The following is a 21549-nucleotide window of genomic DNA, read 5'->3' as shown; positions in this document are numbered from 1 at the left end:
CTACTAAACAGGCGCCGCAAATGCGCGCGCGTCGCATTCAGCCGTGAATCGCGTCGAGTAAACACGACTTCACGCAGTCCTCGCATCGACGGCTCCTCCACGCGGCGCATCTCGTCAAAGGCACAGAGCGAGAAGAGAGAGAGGAAGGGAGGGGGGGGGGGGGGGCGTTGCTTTCACGGTGGATGCTCTCGGTTGAACTTGTGTGCGCAAGGGCTCGTTCCACTGGAACCGTGTGGGCGGGGTCGGTGCGCTACCGACGACATGGGCGACTGCGACGGCAGCCAACGTCGGAGACATGTACGGGGAAGGCCAGACTCAGCTTCCTTTGCGTGCACACGACGAGCTCTGAAGTGCACGAAAACGAGCACGTTCAGCGCACTCGAGCCGGCAGTGCGAAAAGCACAGCCGCTCTATACGATCTCCGAGTCAATGGAAAGTTTCGCGTTCAACAAGTACATCTAGCGAAGGGGAGCAGTCAGTCTGGACAGATGAACGATTTTTTTTTTTTAATGTTCACTTCTGCACTGGAACTGGAAATGTCTCACGAGCAGTATCCGTCCAAAGGACAATACTTACAGCAAGGAAAAAAGTGTGCTTTTCGCTCGCACTTTCAGTTACGAATAGATGAACGCGCATAATGTGATTTGGGAGCTACCTTTGTGATTTGGAAGCTACCTTTACCCTACAGCTGATCGAAGTATGCCGCCATATACTTATCAACAGGGTGCTCGTTGTGACGATTATTAATGCAGGCTGTTCGATTAACACGCAGTATAAAAGACGAGGCCGGTCTGATGAAAAATAAGATTGCGACTGCAGGGTCGACCAATATGACTGCAATGTCACGGATCTCTTCATAACCCGGACTAAATAAAAATGGACCGAATTTGCAGAATCCAGGAGTCAGGAACAAAGATTTCGGAAATAAACAAAGAAAAAACATATAGGTGTCTGTATTGGCAACAAATTGGGACGGTTGCTTTGGGAATAATTGTGCATCATTCTGCCTCAGAACTACAGGAGCGCTAAAAAAGCATGCAACAATAGCTACAGAGAGCAATGTACCCGAAAAGAAGAGAGAAGAAATGCGGGAAAGAAAATGCTCCGAGGGCGCAGACCGCAATCGCGCACCTACCGCTACGCTGCTCTCAACTTTCCGGGCAGATCGGGCATATAGTAAATGCACGCGCCCTAAAGGGCCTGCCTGTATGCGATGAGGACGGCAAACAGATCGCGACACGAGCAGAGGGGGACCGGCGAGAAGGCGGCATGCTGGCAGGCATTTCCGCCGGCCAGGATAAGAGGCGTCCCCCGGCTTCCTACACCACCCTCGGGGCAGTCGGCAGTCCCGTTCACGAACGACGCGCAGTCGCAATCTTCCCGGGCGCGTAAAACGTCTCGTTTTTCTCGCGTGTCGGGGCGTGTACATGGCGAGTACGCCGGCAGACCTCCCTGCAGCGTGCTCCTCAATGGGCAAGGGCGTCGGGCCCAGCCACCCGGGAAGTCGGCCACCGTGCAGAGCGGAAATATATGATCCACTTTTTTCCAGGCGTCGCTGCCCTCAAATTACGGGATTTCAAGGCAGGGGTGGCTGGAAGGTCTTGAGGTTTGCTTTAGAAACAAGTCGGACGGCTGGAAGTATAAACGTGAGTCGAATCAACGCTCACGTGGAGCCCAGGTGTACTACGACAGGGAGCAGTTTATTAGCACGTAGTGGCTACTTTAAAAGAATGAGATAGACGCATACAGTACTTTGCTTTCTTTTTCTTCGTAGTTTGTCTTCACGTATTATTCAGTTCGTGACATGACAAATCTCATACAGAAGTGTTCCCGTTTTTATGACTCGTAGTTGTACTTGAAGAAGTCAAGTTCTTCCTCGTTTCTCCTCGGAATTTGACATTGCTTTCCACTATGGTAACGAAGAAATATCAGCCATACGTGGTAGCTGCCTTAATAAGGAAACTGACAAATAACGACGTGCTCAAATTTCGGTGATTAACAAACAGCCAACTAGAAAACCATATTCAGGCAAACCGTATAGTGCACTAATAATTTTCTCCTGGAACCGAGGATAAAAGACACCGGGTGGAGAGGCGACAGAACAGCACACCTGCCTCTATCTGCCGCCGGTCTTTCAACCACGCCGCCTGGATCGGTAAACAGTGCAATCGGTTCCCGTTCCGACTGGGCGTGAAAAACAGCCCAGCGACTGCAGATATCGCCCCGACTCGTCACCGTCCCTGTGCTCACACATCCTGGAGGCTCCTTGACTACGATAATACGTCACGACCCTTTAACTCGTTGTCGCGCCAACGACGATAGCCCGCAAGGTTGAAGTTGGTGTCCTGTACCCGGTGCAATGTCTCGTCAACTGCTAGGGGTCGCAGCCTTGCTGGCTTGCGACGCCACACAGAAAAGCCTTGGAGCAACGGCGTGTCACTTTAGTCGCAGATGGCCGAATCTGCTTCCCGTATGCAAAGCACAACACCTCGTCGAATTCAAGATATAACTACAGTGGCAGAGTGCCGACGTCTAACTACAAGCGCACGCTGAAATGCTATCGGGACCGAACCCGAACAGGCTTGCATTCCTTTCCACAGCTCCCCTCGCTCAATGCTGTTGGCTATACGCCGGTTAATAACCGCCATCGCATCGTAGTAACTACGTGGGTGGAGATTACAGGTTGTTGCTATTACTAACCGTGCGGGGCGGTGTTGTGTGTGTGTGTGTGGGGGGGGGGGGGGGGGGTGTTACTTTTTACTATTTGGTTACGCAAAGCCAAAACACGTTTGCTCGACCCACCAGGCCTGGCGAGCGTCCGAGCCCTTCTCGTACGGACAGAAGAAAGTAAAAAAAAAAAAAAATGCTAGGCCCCAAAGGCGCAGCAGCGCGGTAGGAAACTTCGGTAGCCGCTATAGCGCCACCCGAACAGGGCATCTCACCCGCCCAAGCCGCGTGTTGTATACGTGATCGGAATGAGCTCGGCGTGCATCCATACACATCCTGCGTCGCTAAAAGTGCGCACCACTACGGTAAACAGACCGAGCGCTAATCGCTATATAATCAGATAAGGTGGATTTGTGCAGAAAAAAAAAATGTTTCTGCTCACGTATTACCAGATAGCGATTGGTCGGTACCTTTGTCTTGGCCAATCACGACGCTAGCAGGGAGTTCCAAATGAGGGGCTGCCAAATGTAGATCAGATTTACCATCTACAACACTGCACCGTTTTACTCGGAGTACATTCTAATTGCGGCTACGGAAGAGTAAAAAAAAAAAGAGAGAGAGAGAGAGAGAGAGAGAGAGAGAGAGAGAGAGAGAGAGAGAAAGAAAGGGGAAAAGAGGGAGAGAACATAGGTCCGTCCCCTGCTATTTCAAGTTTGGCGAGCCTGCGGCGTCCTCGAAACAACTAATGCACAAACTACATACGCCCTAAAGCCGCCCGCTGTGTCTAACAGGTATATAGTATAGTATACCGTAATGAACTCAGCGGCGGCTGGAAGAGCGCGCGCCAATCGCGGCAACGGTGGCGCGGGCGTGTTTGTTGGCTTCCGAAGCACGCGCCGCCACACTGATATAGTGTCGCATTTCCAGCAAAGGCCTGCAGGAGCACCGGCGCGTTTCGCGGCTGCCGCTGATTGCCCGCACTTAATTGTCAGCCCGCAGCACTGCGGCGGTGCATCCGACGCGCAGTCAGCGTTAATTGCGCTTTAACCTTCGTCGTTCGTTTTCCTTCTATATTCTCTCGCTCTAAACGCCAGCAGCGCTTACGTACCTCGTACGTCCCACCGTGGCCTGGACGCAGGCCTTGGTGAGACGAGGGAGCAACCGCTCGCGAATTTACGTTACAAAGTAATGGGGCGGAAAGCCTCGAGGACCTTTGCCAGGGACCCGTATAACTAACCTAACCGCAATTGGTACGCCCTAAATGAATGCGCAAAACGCCTCAGGCGATGGAAGACTTGTTCCATCGCGAGGTCCTGTATACGCATGCATTCACACACGAGCGATCCGAGCCCCACAGCTCGCAAAGTTCGCTCAACGTCAGATACATAGGAGCATTTAAATTAACACTGCAGCTCGGGAACGTACGAAAGACGTTGACATGCGGGTTAAACAATGAGCAAAAAAAAAAAAACTGCATTAGTATACACAGCGCGCGACGTGAAGTCATCCCCGCGCAAGTAAAGGGGAAATATGTCACGTTCCAGGCGGTAACAGGTTTTTGTTAATTCCTTCGGGTTTGCGCCGTTGCCTTGAGTCTCAAGAACAGGGCAGTTAAAATAAGGCAGCGAGGCATGCGAACTAACACTTGGCTAGTTTCCGTATTCAACTGCCGTGATGATTAATGGGCCGGACGGAAAGCTGCACTTACCAACAGAGAAAATAATAGTCTGGAGATGCATCCACCGCATAGTAAATTAGAGGCCATTTATACTAAACCATTTTAGGTTTCTTTTCTGCATAGGCTTATTTTCATCTCTGGCCATCAGTCTAGTGCACTCTGTCAATTTAAAAGCAATCACTGCATATAATAAATTACGCATACAAACACGAATCCATTCCATATTTCGTTCCGCCATTCCGAGTAAGCTCGCTCACTGCATACAACTGAAAAACTCCTCCATTCGCCCATCTCAGCTGTATATTTCGGGGAAAAAAAAGTCCTACTGACAGCCGACATTTCAAATTTTCGCTTGCAACATGCAAGCTCATATGCATCCGCCGTTGTGTCGGGTATACTTACAGTACATCGGAATGTAATGTCACATAGCCATGCGGCACTGACTACAGAAACTAGTTAAAACGCGCCCAGCTATAGATCTGTATGAACTTGTTCCTGAGGGCGTGATTTTGTGCGCGTTCAGCCTGAGTGGTTTCGACTGCATATAAAATTTTAACGAAAACTGACAACCATCTTAAAGAACAGTGTTGACATTTTCCTCCAGACTGGAACAGGAAGGATCAGCAGCGCAATCTGAGCGTCTGAACCAGATACAGTAGTGACCTTTTCCACCTATTTGCATGTACCATTTCCATATCTCACCCCGTTACTGCAGTTAGTTAAACAGCGCCTAAGTACCGTTAACAGATAAGAAGCACTGCATTACTAGTTAGCGTATGCTGGCAATTCCCAACACGCGCAGCCAGTTGGCCCACACGCAGTAAAGATTACTCTGCTAAAACTTGACCAAGCCTGGGGCGCGTCGGGTCGGAATGGAAACCCTCCAAGGAGGGCTTAAAAGAAAAAGAAAAAGGAACAGCAACCCAGCCAGCAGCCCCGTTTCGCGCTACAAAGTCGAGAAATCTAACGAGCCTCATCTGTTTGCTTCCAAAAGGAGGCCCCACGCGCGCCCTGTTTGCTGCGAGGGGCATGCGTATGCATGTACTACAACGCAGCGGTAAAAACAGCCCCCCCCCCCCCCCCCCTCTCATCCTCAGCTCGTGCGACTTGAAAAAGAGAGAATAATTAGAGGCCATTAAGCCAGTGCGTGCGTGCGTGCCTGTGTAAGTATAGCGTGTATACAGAAGGAAGCTCCCCTTCATTTCGCCAGCGGAGAAACGCCGCCTATAGAATAACGGGGCCCCGTCGCGCACGAGCGCAGCGTGTCCCACCCCTTTCCTGGCGGCATTTATATTCGGAGCGTCCGACGCTCGCGCCGTAGTCAAATGTCGTCGCTGTGCTCCCTCCTCCTCCTACTCCCCACACCCTCCCATCTCGTATACAGACCCGGCGGCCCTCGGGCCGTGCGTGCTACGCCAGTTCCGAGCGTAGAAGCATTTGCGCAGCTCGCGAAGGCTCTTTAAAGTTTCCGCGACGTCGCCAGGCCGCCAACGTCGTCGATCCTGCATGCGACTGCTGCTGTGTAAGCAAAGGGCAGCTAACTGCGGCGCAGAGCACGCGCGCGGAAATTCTCCGTACTTTTATAGCAGCGCGGACCTTGCATAAATTGCTCCTCGCTGGATGCTGACAGGCACCGGTATATGCCGACGTTTTATAGAGGAAAACACGCCCCCTGTGCTTTTCGGCTCTACGCAACGAAGGCCCGAGATTCGACCCCGCCCTTTCCTACGCTGCTTCTTACCCTTCATCCTCCAATGTTCACTGCCCACCGGAAGCGCTAGCCCTTGCAAAAGGGGTCTCAATGAATCGTCGGCTATACATATAGCTTCAAATGCGCTTAACGACGTGAGAGAATGTTACGCACACGCACAAGGTTTAGAGAAGCAGTTAAGCGGTGCCGATAGCCGAAAGCAAGGTAGACGGATAATAAAACTGGTCATGTAAATTTGTTTACGATGTTAGAAGAAGAAAAGAACGTTGTTCTTGCCTTGGAGTAAAGCAACGGCCTCGCGGGTTGGATAATCCTAGACCGTCGGGGACAGCCGCATAGTCGGTCACAAGCTGTTACACGGCCAGCGGTTGGTTCATTGGTGACCGTACACATATGACTTGCCGGCACACGCATTCACAGGCGCGCACACACACGCTGTTCATATGGCACCATCTGCTGAAGTTACCCAATCAAGTCTACAGGACGAACCTGTGACACCACTCAGCTACTCAGTGACACCACTCAGAAGCAAACGCCGACGTCACAGAGTAGACTCTCTTCCTGATTTTCACACCATGGCACACCCGCACTATGCATGTACACTCAGCGGAAGGGCACCCCACACGTCTGACTCGAGAAGAAGACGGCTGAACAACAGACCGCACGCGCAACGCAGCAACGGTCGGACGCGTATGAATGCTACATGTGTTGCGCGTCGCGACGCTCATCCGCCAGCTACGGGCTCTCCTCCTCCGGAGTACGGAGAATGAGAGAGCGCGCGCTATCTGAGCGAGCAACGACGTCTAGTGCAAGATCAGACTGTAAGCACGCTCGATCCTTTGGTGCCGTTGATTGCGCGGCGCGTTCCTGCCGAATGCCTGCCTGTCTGCGAAGTCGGGGCGTTTTGCAACCCGGCGCTCGAGCGAGATAAGAGGAGGCAGGCGAGGGCTAAGAGCAGTCGCGGCGACGGCGGCAGCAGCAGTAAACGGACCGCGGGCTCACACGAAGCACTGAGAGCGATAGCAACGGCAGCGGCGGACGCGGTCGTCCACGCCGCGCCGGCGCCCCGAGGTCGCAAGCAGGGAGAAAGGCAGCTCGACGGGCCCATTCAGGCGGCGGCGTCGACGAGTAGTGCGTGTTAGTGCGTGTGAGCGCGCGCTCCCATCTGTACTCATTGAGGCCAGGGCGAGAGCAACGGCGTCGCACTTCGAGACGGGTTTGCCCCGCTGTTTCTTTTTTCGACAAATCTGCCTTCGCTTATCTTCTTCTTCTTTAAATGTTTTAAATGAACGTTTTAAATGAATGTTTTAAATGTTTTAAATCTTTAAAATGAAATGTTTTAAATGAATGTTTTTGGATGAACGTAATTTCTAGTGTCGTTTTTGTTTTTCTTGTACGCTGTTGTTTTTTGTTGTTGTTTTTATTCTGCGATATGCGCTGTTAATTTGTTAAATGTTTTGAGTAACCTGTTTGTTCATTTTTCTGTGAGCTTCATTTATGTCTAATTCTGATGTGTATTTACAGCTGTATTTTTCGTTTCACTTTGTGGGTTTCTACGTGGACACAGGCCACCACCCACCGCGGGTTCGAGCTTCGCGCGAGCCAAGGGCCCCGATCAGCCGTCACCACACACACACTGGGACACCGATGCAGTGCACTCAGCCTCCGCTGGGAGGAGAGCGATTCGCCGCAAAGAAATAGGCCTCCAAGTTCACAAAGGAGACGTTTATTCACATCGTCCTCCAGCTGATACACACACACTCAATAGTCACCCCGTCCCGGGGGCGCGCGAGGAGCAAGGCTCCGCTGCGCGCACGAAGCGACTCGAGTAATGCGCACCGCTAGCACGCCGCTGCAGGAGAATGTCCCCGCGGCAGTGCTGTGATCTCTCTCTCGTGTCGACCGTTGGGCCGGTTGCGAGAGAGAGTGGGCATTCAACGCAAGGTACGCCTGTCAGAGGTCGCTGGACCCCGCTGGACAGGCTCGAGCCGCTGCAGGTCAGAGGACACGTGCGGGCGAGCTCGAGTAAGCACTGGTCCGAACGGCAAAGGCCGGCACGGACAAACAGTAACGTACGCACCTTACGCTGTCTCGGAGGGATCTCTCTCTCTGGGCCCCGCCCGGACGGTCGCGCGGCGCGCGGCCGCCCAAAGCGGGGTCCCGAATTCCCGCCAAAAGGCGCCAATGGCAAAGGCCCTTGGGGAGCCGGGGCGGAGCTGTGGCTAAGTGACAGTGATTAGTCACCCAGCCGCCTCTCCACCGCCTGAGGCGGGAGCAAGGGAAAGAGGAGAAACAACGCGGGAGGCCGGCTAGCCGCGCAAAGGCGACGGCGGAAAGCCAGATTCCCACAACTTTCGTGTGTAACCCACTCCCCACTGTAATGCCCTCTGGCCCTGAGGGTAATGAAATAAATAAATAAAATAAATATTTGACGTCTGTCGCTGGGTGCATACAGAGTCCCTCGGCATCTGTCGGGAAGGGGAAAGCGTTGAGGAGGGAGAGGCCGGTACCGACGCATTTTTTTTTTTTTGCCCGTCATCTTTCAAGCAGGTGTAGCTTCATGGGTCAAATTATCATGTTAATATCGGCAACTGTACAGATTGGTGCCAATGGGGAAAATAAATGTTCACAAAAATGTTTTTATGTGCTAAGGGAAGACTGCAGGCTCCAGCGTATACGCAACATTGTACGCAACAGTGGAGGGTTCAGGATACGTTTCGACCCCATGGGCTTCGTTAACGCACACCTACGTCTCAGTACAAGATCGGTTTAATATACCGCCCCCATCAGAATGCGGCTGCTCCAGCCTAACCAGAAACCTGCGCGGTCCTGCAGCCGACCTCGGCCACTGCGGCGGGTCGTTGAAAAAATAAAACGAAATGCACGTAAGCTTCAGCACCTGCGCGTTTTTATATCCTTACACATACTTTTCAAACACGTTCTCTGGCAGATCACTATGAGACTATTCACCAAGGAGCACAGGTAATCGGCACAATATTGGAAAAAAGTATCGGCAAAGGCTGACCCTACAATTGACTAATGTGAAACCACCTCTTTCCAATACTAGGTAAATTACCAATACTGGACCAATTACCAATATTGACCAATTCAAATAGTGGTCAATTCCCATATTGGGCCAATTAAAAAAGTGTGGCCTCTATACATGATTTTAGTTTCGATACCTGGGCGCCGCCATGTTTGTTTTACTCGAGCGCCGCCTACCGCCGACGCCATCTTGGACTGATAATTTGCAGCCGGTGGGCTGCAGACGAAGCAGCGTGCGGTCTCTGAAAGTGTCATTCGCCCGTTTTATTCCTGCCAAGCCTAGAAATTTGGATGGGCGTTCGCCTCGTGTCCGTCCTCGTGTGTGCTATGCCATTAGCTCCTGCAATAGCCAACTGGGAGCAAGCGACCATTCCTCGACGCAGCCAACGATCAGCATCGGTGAGTGCCATGCTCGCAGTTCACGCGTGCTTTTTTGTCGCCGGTTGCCTCTAGGGCGAATGCGGCACGGTGTTGCATGTTAGAAAAACGAAAGCAAAATGTGTTGAAACACAAGATCGCGGAGAGCAGTGAATATCCAGTTTTTCGTGGAGCGCAGTTTTTAATGAACGCTTTCGCTGCCTGCTTGGACATGGCGAGTGAGACAGTTTAGATGCTGAGCTTGCGACAGAGTACCCCGTTTACAAACTGAACATTTTGGAAACAGCGAGTACATGACCGAAACGAATCCACTTCAGATGATTAGAATGTTTGTTTGCGGAGATAAGCGCGATGAAATTGAAATTCGGCCCCTCCTGCCGCTTGCGTAGGGCTGTTCGTACTACGAGCGATACAAGCCAGTTGACTGAAAGCAATTCGCATTCTCGCCTTCTCCGCTCCCGCCAGTACTCACTGGTGCACAAATACCAGAAAATGTGCAATTACACGATCTAATAGGTTGGTACGCTAATGGAACGCTATTACCACTTACTGACAGGCAGAATCGCCGCACCTGTGTTGAGAATTCCAATCTCAATCGGGTAGGGGCACTGCTCAAGTCGCTGCGTTTGTTGTATCTCTGGCACGGTTATGCATAGTGTGGATTTTTTTTTACAGCGCATTCGATGCGATTTCAGTCGAATAATTTATTACAATGTGGGGCAGAGTTTACCGTCCTGCGCATGCCGTGTATTTTTCATCTTACGTTGCCATGGCTGCATTTTTTCTCACTTTGCAGTTGGGTAAAAGTTCATGTCGCCGCTTCTATTCATGCCATGCTGTGCAAATTAAATTAGTATTTTTGCACTAACGACATGTTTATTTTTTTCAGGTGGCGATCCCCACTCCCTCCCGATATTGACGATCATGTGGGGCGGCGAAACGAAGTTGTGGCCAAATTTGTGAAGTCCTCACATAGTGTACTGCTGAATTAAAAGAACTCTGCCAAGGCCGTCGAAATACTTGATCTTTTAAAATTCTGCACAGATTGTAGTTTGGTAACCCAGGCGCTGCGCTTCGTTCCGCGCCCGATATTAGGCACAGGCAGTGGGTTTGTTTGTCTGCATATCGTTCACAAAGTGCGCTAACGTTTAAGCTTTTTGTTGGCGCAAGTATTTTTTGTTCCACAACTACGCCCACTGCCAATGCAACCCGGGACCGGCGGAAAAGCCGTGAAGAAATGGACACTGCAGACGTGCTGAGACCTTCACATAACATGGTGCGCGTACATACTGGCGGCGTTTGTTTTTTTCTACTTTCGTCGACTATTTCCGCAACCGACAATAAAACAATGATACCTAGAAGACGTTGGTCTTTCGTACAACATTGCTGCTTTTGTTGTACAGACGCAAACACGCGCTTGACCGGTAGCTAAGCAGCCGCGGACGTTGCTCCGCGCGCCGGTTTATCAGCCCAGGGGAGGACGGCAACAGTGGGGTGTCGCGCAGCGCACGTGTTTGAGAGTATTTCTCCCTCTCCTGCCCGCTCCTCGTAAAATGGTGTATAGGTGCACTGATCAGTGCGCCTATAGAGGCCACACTTTTCGTTTCCCATGGATACCGCAATTTTCGCGCGGATACCTATAATTAGCACGCAGCAGTACGAAAGAACCACGCAGTTCGCCCGCCCATTTTCTCTGTAATTCGCAAAACACCCCGCAAAACACATTCAGACCAACCTCCTGTTCATTTTCCAGCATCGAAAACTATGAGAGCTTGCCAAATTCAAACATCCCGTTTTTCTCCAAATCAACATTAGAAAGCTAAAGAAAAAAATTAAAACACCAAGCTTCACTGTTCGCAGCGAACTGCGCAGCAAACCGTACTCTGCAATGACACAGCCAAGAAGAAGCGCTCGGACTCCCAATTTTTCAGCAACGCACAGTCAACCGTTATATCGAAGAATGCACGACAGCGTGAGAGAAACTGAGGGAAGGAGACGGAACGGAGAGGGCAGTGTGGGAAAAGGCGGAATGCAGAAATTGCATTCCATTCCTGTCGCAGACCGGGAGGGAAGTTTCAAAAGAGTGAGTTCCATTGCCCGGACAGGATTGTCCGCCGCTGCCGGCATTATGCAGTGATAACAACAACAGCAATAACAATAATCGCCAAAACTCGCTGTTCGCGGGCTGTTTCTCTTTTTATCTTTTTTTGCGTCGCGCGCCACCCTTTCAAAGGCGCTTCCACGTAGCCAGGTCGGGGAGTTCGCAAACACGCAGATGGGAAACGAGTACGAAAATGAAAACGGCGCGAGCACAGGAAAAGAAGGCAGGACGGAAAAAAAATAATAAAACGATACAGATGGAAACAGTCCCCGCGTTCCGGTGGTGTCCATTTGATCAGCGAGAAAGGCGTCGTAGCTGGCAGCAGAAAAGAAACTCCGCCGGTTTCGGACAAACTACAAAAATGCCGTCCCTGCTGACAGCGGCGACAATGGGTAGCGCAAGTGAGAGAGAGATAAAAAAAAAAGCCTGCGCAGTGAAGTATTCGTACACAAGTGGGGCGCCGCTGTTAGCGAATTGTGTGCAGTACTGTTGTGCGCAGTACTGTTGTGTGCAGTACTGTTGTGTGCAGTACTGTTGTGTGCAGTACTGTTGTGTGTAGTACTGTTGTGTGCAGTACTGTTGTGCGAGGAGCGGCGTTGAAGGCCAATTACAGAGTCAGGACTCGGGACTCAAATGCGCAAACTTAAGTGCGCGATCAGGGCGCGTTTCATGCACTGGTGTCCTAGGTGTGGAGGTGCATGTCACCAGCCTTCAACATGCTCGTGCCAAGAGCGTTCAATATCAACCAACATGGATAGCAGTTCCTAAAGTATAGCCTGCGATTCCCGGCAGCTCGCCCTGAAGACAAAGATTCGTCCGCGCACAAAATGCCTACGTATGCAGCACGCACGAAACAGTGTTTAGATATTTAACGTGTCGCTTGCGAGTCCTGCTGTTCCGGGTTTGTCCGCAATAATGGAAGGATACATTGTAGGTTGATGCTCCAGCAGCGGAAGGTCACAGAGCTTGAGTAATGCGCTCCCTTGCGATCTATACATCGGAGTCTCATATATTCTTTACTGGGTACGAGCGATGACACCACAATTAAAGAAATGACACACAATGAAGGCTGCTGCTGACGACTGCTGCTGCTGGCGACTGGAAGGTACGCTGGTACGTTCGACAGGTGTTCAGTATTACAAGATTATTTCGCTAATAAGGGAGTAATTACTCATTGGCATCCACCCGAGCGCAGCCATACGGCTACAAAGGAAACCCCGGACCAGGGCGAATTTTTCTTTAACTACGAAGTTTCTGAGAAAGATGTATAGCTTTCCTTTGTAGCCGTATGGCTGCGCTCGGGTGGATGCCAATGAGTAATTACTCCCTTATTACAAATCTACTCCACCTTGGGGGATTCCCCTAAAAATTTGACCAACACAGTTCCCACTTCGAGTTATTGATCAATTCGCTCTCGTCCTACCATAAGCTTGCCGTCCTGGTTAGCTCAATTGAGAGAGCGACTGCTCCGGTGAAGCGGTAGTCCTGGGTTCGAACCCCGGACCAGGACGAATTTTTCTTTAACTACGAAGTTTCTGAGAAAGCTGTATAGCTTTCCTTTGTAGCCGTATGGCTGCGCTCGGGTGGATGCCAATGAGTAATTACTCCCTTATTACAAATCTACTCCACCTTGGGGGATTCCCCTAAAAATTTGACCAAGATTATTTCGCTATTTATTTCATTTCATCAGCATTTTCTTATTTAACTAATTATGCGAACTAGTTCACGATAGACTAGGGAACAAACGCGGGTTAAAGTCATCCTAGTTGAAATCAAGAAGAAGAAATGGGCTTGGGCAGGGCATTTAATGCGAAGGCAGGATAACCGCTGGTCCTTAAGGGTAACGAATGGATTCCAAGAGAAGGCAAACGTAGCAGGGAGCGCCAGAAAGTTAGGTCGGCGGATGAGATTAAGAAGTTTGCCTGGATACGATGACCGCAGCTGGCAAAGGACAGGGTTAATTGGAGAGATATGGGAGATGCTTTTGCCCTGCAGTGGGCGTAGTCATGCTGCTGTTGCTGCTGCTGATGATGATGATGACACATACTAGCGGAGATGTATACCGGATTGCCGTGTGCCTCCTGCGCACGCGCAGTTGTCCCACCCGGCCGTTGTCCCACCACTGCGCGCACGCAGCTGGCTTACGGTAATCCAGTATTTACGCTGTTACGTCTGAGCTACGCCGAATCTCTCTAATGAGGAAAAAGAAAGACACACTTGCGAAACACTGGGTGCTACGGCTTCAAAAATGCATTAACTCCGACTACACTTGCGTTCTGTCCGTCATCCGTTTTCCTTTCTAAACATATTTTATAACGACTCGCTGCCCGCGGGTACCCCGGTAATTGTTGCTTTCCGTTCCTCCAATACACCCTTCCGCATTTCTTTCGTTAAACTTACTCATGTACTCCTGACTTGATGGAGAGACTTTCGAGTAACTGCTACTTCGGGGCCTATTCAGGGAGGCAACAACGACAGATTAAAGTGCCCTCGGCTACTTCGCTCGCTCTCTTCTATAGAAGCACACTTCACTTCAATCAGGTAAGGGCAAAAACAAAGACAAAAAGTAACGATGCATAAGGCGAAAAGAGCGCATTATCTCGTTATTTCAAGTAAATCCACTTTAGGCGATCATTACGCTTCATCGCTCGCCACCCGAGATTCATTGCCGTCCTGAAGAGAGCGGCCTATCTCTTCCACCATCATTTTTATTGCTTTTCAAAAGAAAAACAAAATGAATAAGATGGAAAACGAAACTCGGGGGGGAAGCAGGCAGCAAATGGAGTGGCAAAGGAAGAGTCTAAGAGGAAGGAGTTGGTGCTGAAGATGTCCCCGTGCTGTAACAGCAGCAACAGCAGCAGAAGCAGCAGCAGGCCGGCCTGTCTGCCCCTCGCGCCACCGCTGCGGGCCCCAGGCCGCCGGCCACTGGTGCCCGGGGAAGATTAGGCCAGCGGGGGCCCGCTAAGCGATCGGCCAGAGATTGATCCGTGGGATCAGCGAGGCACTAATGTGGGGACAAGACTCGGAATGCCCTCGTCCCGTTTCCATCGCTACCCCCCTACTCTCTCCCTTCTCCTTCCCCTCTCTCTCTTCCCTCCCCCCCCCCCTGCGGGACGGCGGCGACGCACGGCCTCGTCAAGGTGCACGCACTAAGAAAAAACAAAAAAAAACGAGAGGAAGGAGATAGAGAGAAAGAGAGACAAAAAAAATTAGCAGCCGGGAAGAGAACGGAAGGGAGGGTAGTGTAGACACACTAGGCAGCAAAAGCAGCTCGCACGGTCCATTCGAGGGAAAAGAGAATAAAGAAAACGAGGTGGTGGATGGAGGCAGTAAAAGCCGAGGCGCGAGCACAGAGACCAGCGGCGGCGGCGCGCTGTGATCGACACCAGGGTTTCTTCGGGAGCGCGCGGGCTGCCAGAGGAGCAGAGAAGACGGATGAGCCGGTGTCGGCTCCCCCCCCCCCCCCCCCACCACCCCCCCCCCCCCACCACCCCCACCCCGTACTGCCTCCCCCTCTTCCCCATGTCTCTCTTTCGCACACGAGCTTCTCCGCACCAGGGATCCCTGACCCGCGGAAGACAAATCACAGCCACGGACCTTGCCTTTTCCCGTTCTACCAATGGAAGATTCTCTCTTGGCTATTTCTTTTTACTCCGCCCGCTCTTTTCCCTTCCGCCGGGCGTTTCGGACGGACTCAAAGTGGGACTCGTGGTTGGGGGAAAGGGCGCTGGTGCCGGCGGCCAGGCACGGCAACGAACGCCTGCACCTCCTCCTTTTCCGTTCAGCAACGGCGGCGGCTCTTTTCTTCTTCGCAAAGCCCGCGTTCCGATGGTTCCGACCAGCCTTCGTCGGCGTTGTTGCCGGCTGCAGCTCAGTCGGGGCGAAAAACCGCGGAAGTGGCCAGAAAAACCTCGCCCATCGGCAGAAAGAAAGAAGACGCCGGCCCTCTGCCAAGCGCCGAGCCAACCACCCGTGGCGGCCAGTGCTGGGCCAGCCGAGTTCGCTAATACACAGCGACGAGCAGCAGCAGCAGCAGGATCATGCCGAGCGTTCGGAGAGCTGCGGTCAGGGGTGGCTGCGGAATGCATTGTCCGTGACCACCTCCCGTTCGCGCGGTGTCACCACACCCCTCGTTGTTGATGTTGCTCTTCGCGAAACGCCGTGCGGTGTTTAGCGAACGCTCACCGCGTAACGGGCCTCGCACCGGGCGCCGAACATCGGCTTCCCCCCTCCCCCCTTCTGTCTCCGACGCGCCGCTCCCCCGTTTTCCGGCAGCCCGATTCGAAGAGGGTTCGCTCTACCAGCTACCTGTGGCTCCGGGACTAAAGAGAAAGCCAGGCGTCGATGCTATCTGTCAGCAGCTCCTGCGTTGTTGACACGAAGAGCACGGGTGCTTCCGAGAACCGAAACCCTTTGACCGAGGAGAGGCAGAGGATGCTATTGGCAATCACTCATCGGGCAACACTCTGAATCCGTCCCTGTGTGATAACAATCTCGCGCCTGAACATCGCTGCTACTTATGGTGACGTTTGCACAGTGACATGGTTATCGGGAGGATAGAATGGGTAGTTGACCGGAAAACGGAGGGAGCTGCTCCCGACAGCGAACGAAACTGAAGCCGGGCGCGCAAACATCTATTTTAGCAGGTGAGTAAAGTTGTTGCCGGTGGTGTTGGTCCGGTGGTTTCCAGCAACTGGATGCACCGCTTGAAGGGCTTCTCGATGAAGTGACTTCCAGGCGAAGCGATTCACGGAGAAACGAAGAACTTTTATACAGGCTATTTACAGATGGGTACAAGATTCAGTACGGTCGAACTATCCGCGGCCGGCCTAGCCGACCGCCTTCACAGAGGCGAGGGACACCACGTCCCAACAGTCGAACTGGCGCGCCTTGCACCAGCTCTCAACGGCCGCTACTCCGCGCTCGGCCCGACCGAGCGCCTGACAGCTACGAGTAGCTAGAGCCAAAAGCCCTCGGGCGCGGGTCTCTTCACGAGTCCACCCCGATCCCGCGCCCCTTTCCACACGCCAAATTTGAACTGTGTTACAGCTTCCCGCCTGACATCAGTTTTAACGAATAGGAAAGCTCAGAACTGATGTCAGGGATTTTCCCTCACCCCGAAATTCCTCCCTACGTGGTTGCGCAATCCTCCGCCAAGTGGACCGGAGGCGCGCCAGACGTGTGGGGCCAACGGACACTTTCAGCTCCTAACCGTGCTGGCCTAGTATACCGCCCGTCGCCTAACGCGACGAAACCGAGACCGTTCTCGCTTGTTTATGGCCGGCGGCTTCTCCCCCCGGGAGGCAGGATTCCGGGAAGATGGGGGACAGGAGCCCAAGGTCGATGTCGGCAGAGAGCCCCGCCATCTGGAGTGGCAAGGGAAAACGCAAGAACGAACGGGGAGACCAACCGAAGAGCATGGGCGTTCGAGCCTCTCCTCCCCTTCCAACGGCACGCACTAAAACAAAACAAACAAAACGAAACAAAACGGGGCGCGCAGCCTAGTCCACTCTCCTGTCGCGGAATGTTCGTAACACATGCACGAAAAGAGGCGGCAGCGTGCCGAACCCTACAAGGTGCTTCATTTTCTTACTCCATGGAGCACAGCATCAGGACGGGCGGAGTCATTTTCTTTTTCTTTCTCGGCGTCTTTGCTCGCGGTATCGTTTAAGAGTTCGATGGTACATCTTTACTGTCTGGAGCACTTTCTTTTCTTTTAGTCATATGATGGTCCAGCTTGCGCCTGGCTAAAACCTATTAGTGCTACTTAAACAAAAGCTTCAACCCCTCACCAAGTCCCCCGAAAACTGGATTGGGGTGTCATAAATTCCCGTTTAGGAAGGCAGCAGTGAAAAACCGGTATGCTCAATGATAACTGTATTCCGCTTTTATTCTTCTGTGCTCACGCAAGGAGCTCCAGCGATGCCATGGATCGGCCACTCGACATGGCGGACGATAGGAATAGAATCGTAAGAAAAAGCTGTGTCGCAGCAGTTTAGGACCATCGCGCACTTGCCAGCTAAAACCATTCTGTTCCGTTAAACACTCGAAATGGACGGCAAAGGATTATAATAGATTTTCTCGCAACTGCCGGCACAGATTCAAGGCAAGTACCGTTTTCAGAGCGATTTTCCGAATTCGCAGGTTGTTTCTTGAAGCGCGTCCACAGAAGAGGGGGCGGGGTGCTTGACACGGAGTCTTTGTCACAGCGCTTATTATATATTTTTTTTCGGCGCTCTTCGTTCTCTTGCTATGAAAGCGTTGCGAGCAGACGCCCCGCTGGCGAATTCGTAAACAAAGCCCGAGGCGTCGCACAGTGCGCGGCCGGGCCAGCGTTGGAAACCGTGCGACGATTCGGCCGAGAAAGAATCCAGGCAGTGTCTTCGCCCTTTTTCTCTCTCTCTTTCTCATTCTCGCCCTCTCTGTGGAAGCAGCGACGCGAATCGCTTTTACCGCGTCGTTTTCTTTCTTTCTTTCTTTCTTTCTTTCTTTCTTTCTTTCTTTCTTTCTTTCTTTCTTTCTTTCTTTCTTTCTTTCTTTCTTTCTTTCTTTCTTTCTTTCTTTCTTTCTTTTTTGCTTTGTTCGGAGAAAGCGCTCGAGCGAAACAAGACGGGAAGCCACACATTGTCGGCGATTGGCGCCTTGCCGAGTCGGCGGTTGCGGTGAATGCGCTAACAGTCAAGCCGGAAGGGCCTTCTGAAAGGCTGCGTTCTCATGAGAGGTGAAGATGACAAAAACAGAAAAGAAAGAAGATGGGATGACGAAGAGAAACGGCTGGGATGTATAAAGGTGCTTGATGGCGCCTGTTAAACAGTGTGTATCAGGTAAAATGGCCCACCCTGTCAACATAGCGGTGGCTTATAGTTACAACGGTAAACGTTATGGTATTCAGGAGAAATTTACGGAACCTCCGGTACCTATCAGAGTAGCTTGACAACGTCTGTCTAGCGCTATCTTGCTTTAATAAAGGTAGATTACAGTTATCATAAAATAAACTATATTTTATTCATTGGTCTGCTTTCCCTGAGGGCCGAATTCTAAAACGCTCCTTACCTAAGACCATTTCCTTACCTTACCAAAGGAGGCCTTCATGCCCCCTAAACGTAAGGCGCCCTTCGAGGGCCACCCCGAATTCTGAAAGCTCCCTTCACGCCACTTCACCCTCCCTCACGTAAGGAGCCCTAAGGGGCCCCCGGACCCTTCTGTTGTCGAGGGTATATGCTATAAATATGAAGAATATGCTAACATTTGACAAAAATAACCAATTGCGTTTAAGAACCTACATTTATATTGGTATATCCGGGCACAATGCGAATTCTATTGCTCACGTTCTCGGTGAAAGTTTTGAAAAATGTTGCACGCGGCGGAGAAACAGGCTCCTCTGGCAACAAGGGCAACACGTACTTGCTGTGTGCGCCGAGTGCGGTCGCAGGTCGTCGTGCCGTGCTCGGCCGAGCGTACTTCACCGAAGACGAGAAAGACCTCTATCGAGCTTGTAAGCAAATATAGAAATGCAGTGGAATGCAAGAAGACTGATGCCGTCTCGCTCAACGCAAAATCAAGAGCGCGGGAGCGCTTACGCTCGGACAACAACAGTATGCTCAACCGTGGCCGCCGCGATCTGCTCCGGCGGCGGCGCACGGCTCAACGTTCGCCCACGAGTAGTCGGAGAGCTGAAGAAGTTGTGGGACTGTTTGAAACGAAAGCTTAAAAAGGAGAACGCGAGGCAAAAAAAAAGAAGTGACGCGACGGGTAAGTTTCCGTTTCTTCTTTAACATTCCGTTGTGCAATGTTGCGGTGGCCGGCGCCGACCTCGCTGCTTGAATACTTTGAATATTTTGGAAGCTACTTTGAAAGCAAGGAGCATTTGGTGCAATTTTTCAGTGCTGCTATCACCGTACCACGCATTTTGCTTGTAGTAGAACCTGTGTAATGAACGCAAAAGCTGAAATGATTACGAACAAGTTAACCACTGTACTACAGTCGCGATCATGATTACCTGCGACGCTCTGTCGGCCACCTTCTCCGGGTGTGCGTTCGATAGAAAATACAGAACCAGGCATGCGGGCACGCTGCTCGACAGCTATATTTAGAACTTTACAGCAGCACCCGACTCGCATCTATTCGTGACGTGAGCTCGTACCACCTGAAGCGTGTTGCGAGTCATACCGAGAGCGACAGTACATCGTATTGATGCTAAATCAAAATCGTTTTGCCGCTTTCTGTAACTTGCGAATACTGCAAATGCCTTACTGCTCTGTTGTCCTGGAATGCAGGCAGCTGTTCTGGAATGTGCATCTGCATGTGCTAGATTCCTCAGCCCATTTGTAAAGTCACAGTATTCTGAAAAAGCTCATGTGTCTGAAAAGGTAGTTGTAATGTTTTTTGTGGCTTATTTACTGTCTTGATGCTTTACATTAGATCACAGCAGCAAATATTTGCTGTGCACAGTGATGTTCTGTCAGTCTTTGTGCTTAAGACGCCAAGGAAGGAGGGCTACTTTCGTTCAGTGACATTTATTTGCTTGATTTGAGCAAGAACGTATTGAAATGCTTTATCACAATTTCTTGCAGAATACACACAAGAAAGCCAAGCTAATGGCAGCCCAACGGATGGATGATGTGCTCCACAGCTCGCCAGCACCTGCTGTCCGCAATGCCAGGCTGGCAGCCGAAGAAGAGGAGGCAACTCCCCGGCCTACACGCAGCGACAACACAGGAACCGAGCCAGTGGTTCACCATCGGTAAAGTGGCCGTGTTGCTGCAGGAAGCTCTGTCGACAGTACCTGAAAGCACGGCTTCAAGCTACAGAGGATGAGTGGACACAAAGGAGCATTGAACATCAATCAAGGCTGAAAATGATTGTAGACGAGCATGTGCTAAAAGAGCAGCAAAACACTGATGAAAGGCACAAAAGAAATGCAATTCATTAGATGAACATGCGTGTCTTGCGAGAAAAAGAAAAAATGCAGAAGCTTAAGCAAGCTGTACTTGCCAAGCAACTCGAGGCTTTCTCTGCAAAGCAGCACTGAATAAAATCATTGTACCTAGTATTGTGCCACTGTCATTCAACCCTTTATCAACTCTTTAGGTCATTTTAGCATTCCTGCAGTATTGTCAGTTCATGCTGATATTCACTTGCAATTGCAAAGCATTTAACACACAACTTTACCTCTAAGCAAAATCCGTCTCACTGCCAGCTCTACTCTAGTTGTTTGTGATGCATCGCTGAATAAGTCGTGGTCACAGCTGGGTGCCCAGAAGGTTGTCAGGGGGGCATGGTCTTGCGTCAACCTCTTCGGGCTCATCGCCATTTGGAACTGGGTCCCTCAGGGAACACGCAATGTTATCAGTGCTGCGCATGCCGTGATGATGGCAGCTGACTGCTCAGTCTTCGTTTTGAGCTTCTTTCCCAGGCACAAGAACCTCCTCTTCCGCACTCCAAATGCTCGCTCTACTGAGTTCCACGTCTTAATATGGCTCCTGTTGTACCAACTGGGAGCATGAAAAATAATTAACACATGCATATCACACACTGGTGTTGCAAAATTGTTTCTCTTGCCTATTCTGTGTGCAAGTTTGCGGGTTCCGGAGTGGTGTCATCAGAAAGGGCAAACATGCATATCCTTGATCTCCAAGAAGGACACCACATACTGCCTTTTGTTGGTAGCTCACCATCACTCGGCTGTTGCAGAAGATGTGGTTATCGTGAACAGAACTGGGCCAACTTGACACAACGTCGTAAAACTGAAGTTCAGGGCCTGCGACAGCCTGTAAAGGAAACAAGGAAAGGAAGTTCAGACCACTGTGGCATGTGAGAGAGAGAAACACTTTACTTAGTGACAAATTAAGCACTCAGCAGCTCCTCGGCCAGTCGTGCCAAGGATAAATGGGCAGCCAGCTATGCCAACCCGAGCCCACGCACGCTAGGTTGACGGTAAAGGGCTGTGGGAAGTAGGGGCATTGCAAG

The 21549-nt window shown here is 51.3% G+C and overlaps 1 protein-coding gene across 7 annotated transcripts in view; it reads right to left on the bottom strand.

Moving 5' to 3' along the window:
- The window catches only part of rols (zinc-RING finger and ankyrin repeat domain-containing protein rolling pebbles), a 282854-nt gene that overhangs the window by 146988 nt on the left and 114317 nt on the right, over positions 1-21549 (bottom strand). Inside the window, exon 1 of one of the 7 annotated variants that reach the window (XM_089549206.1) lies at positions 6333-6937. The exons of 5 other annotated variants lie outside the window; for them this stretch is intronic. The gene's annotated coding sequence lies outside the window, so the exon portion shown is untranslated. One more of the 7 variants, XM_089549207.1, reaches the window with a different exon arrangement.

This window comes from Amblyomma mixtum, chromosome 6 (assembly GCF_055824585.1).
Source record: "Amblyomma mixtum isolate Tamu chromosome 6, ASM5582458v1, whole genome shotgun sequence".
Taxonomy (NCBI): domain Eukaryota; kingdom Metazoa; phylum Arthropoda; class Arachnida; order Ixodida; family Ixodidae; genus Amblyomma; species Amblyomma mixtum.
This window is presented reverse-complemented; position numbering and strand designations above follow the sequence as displayed.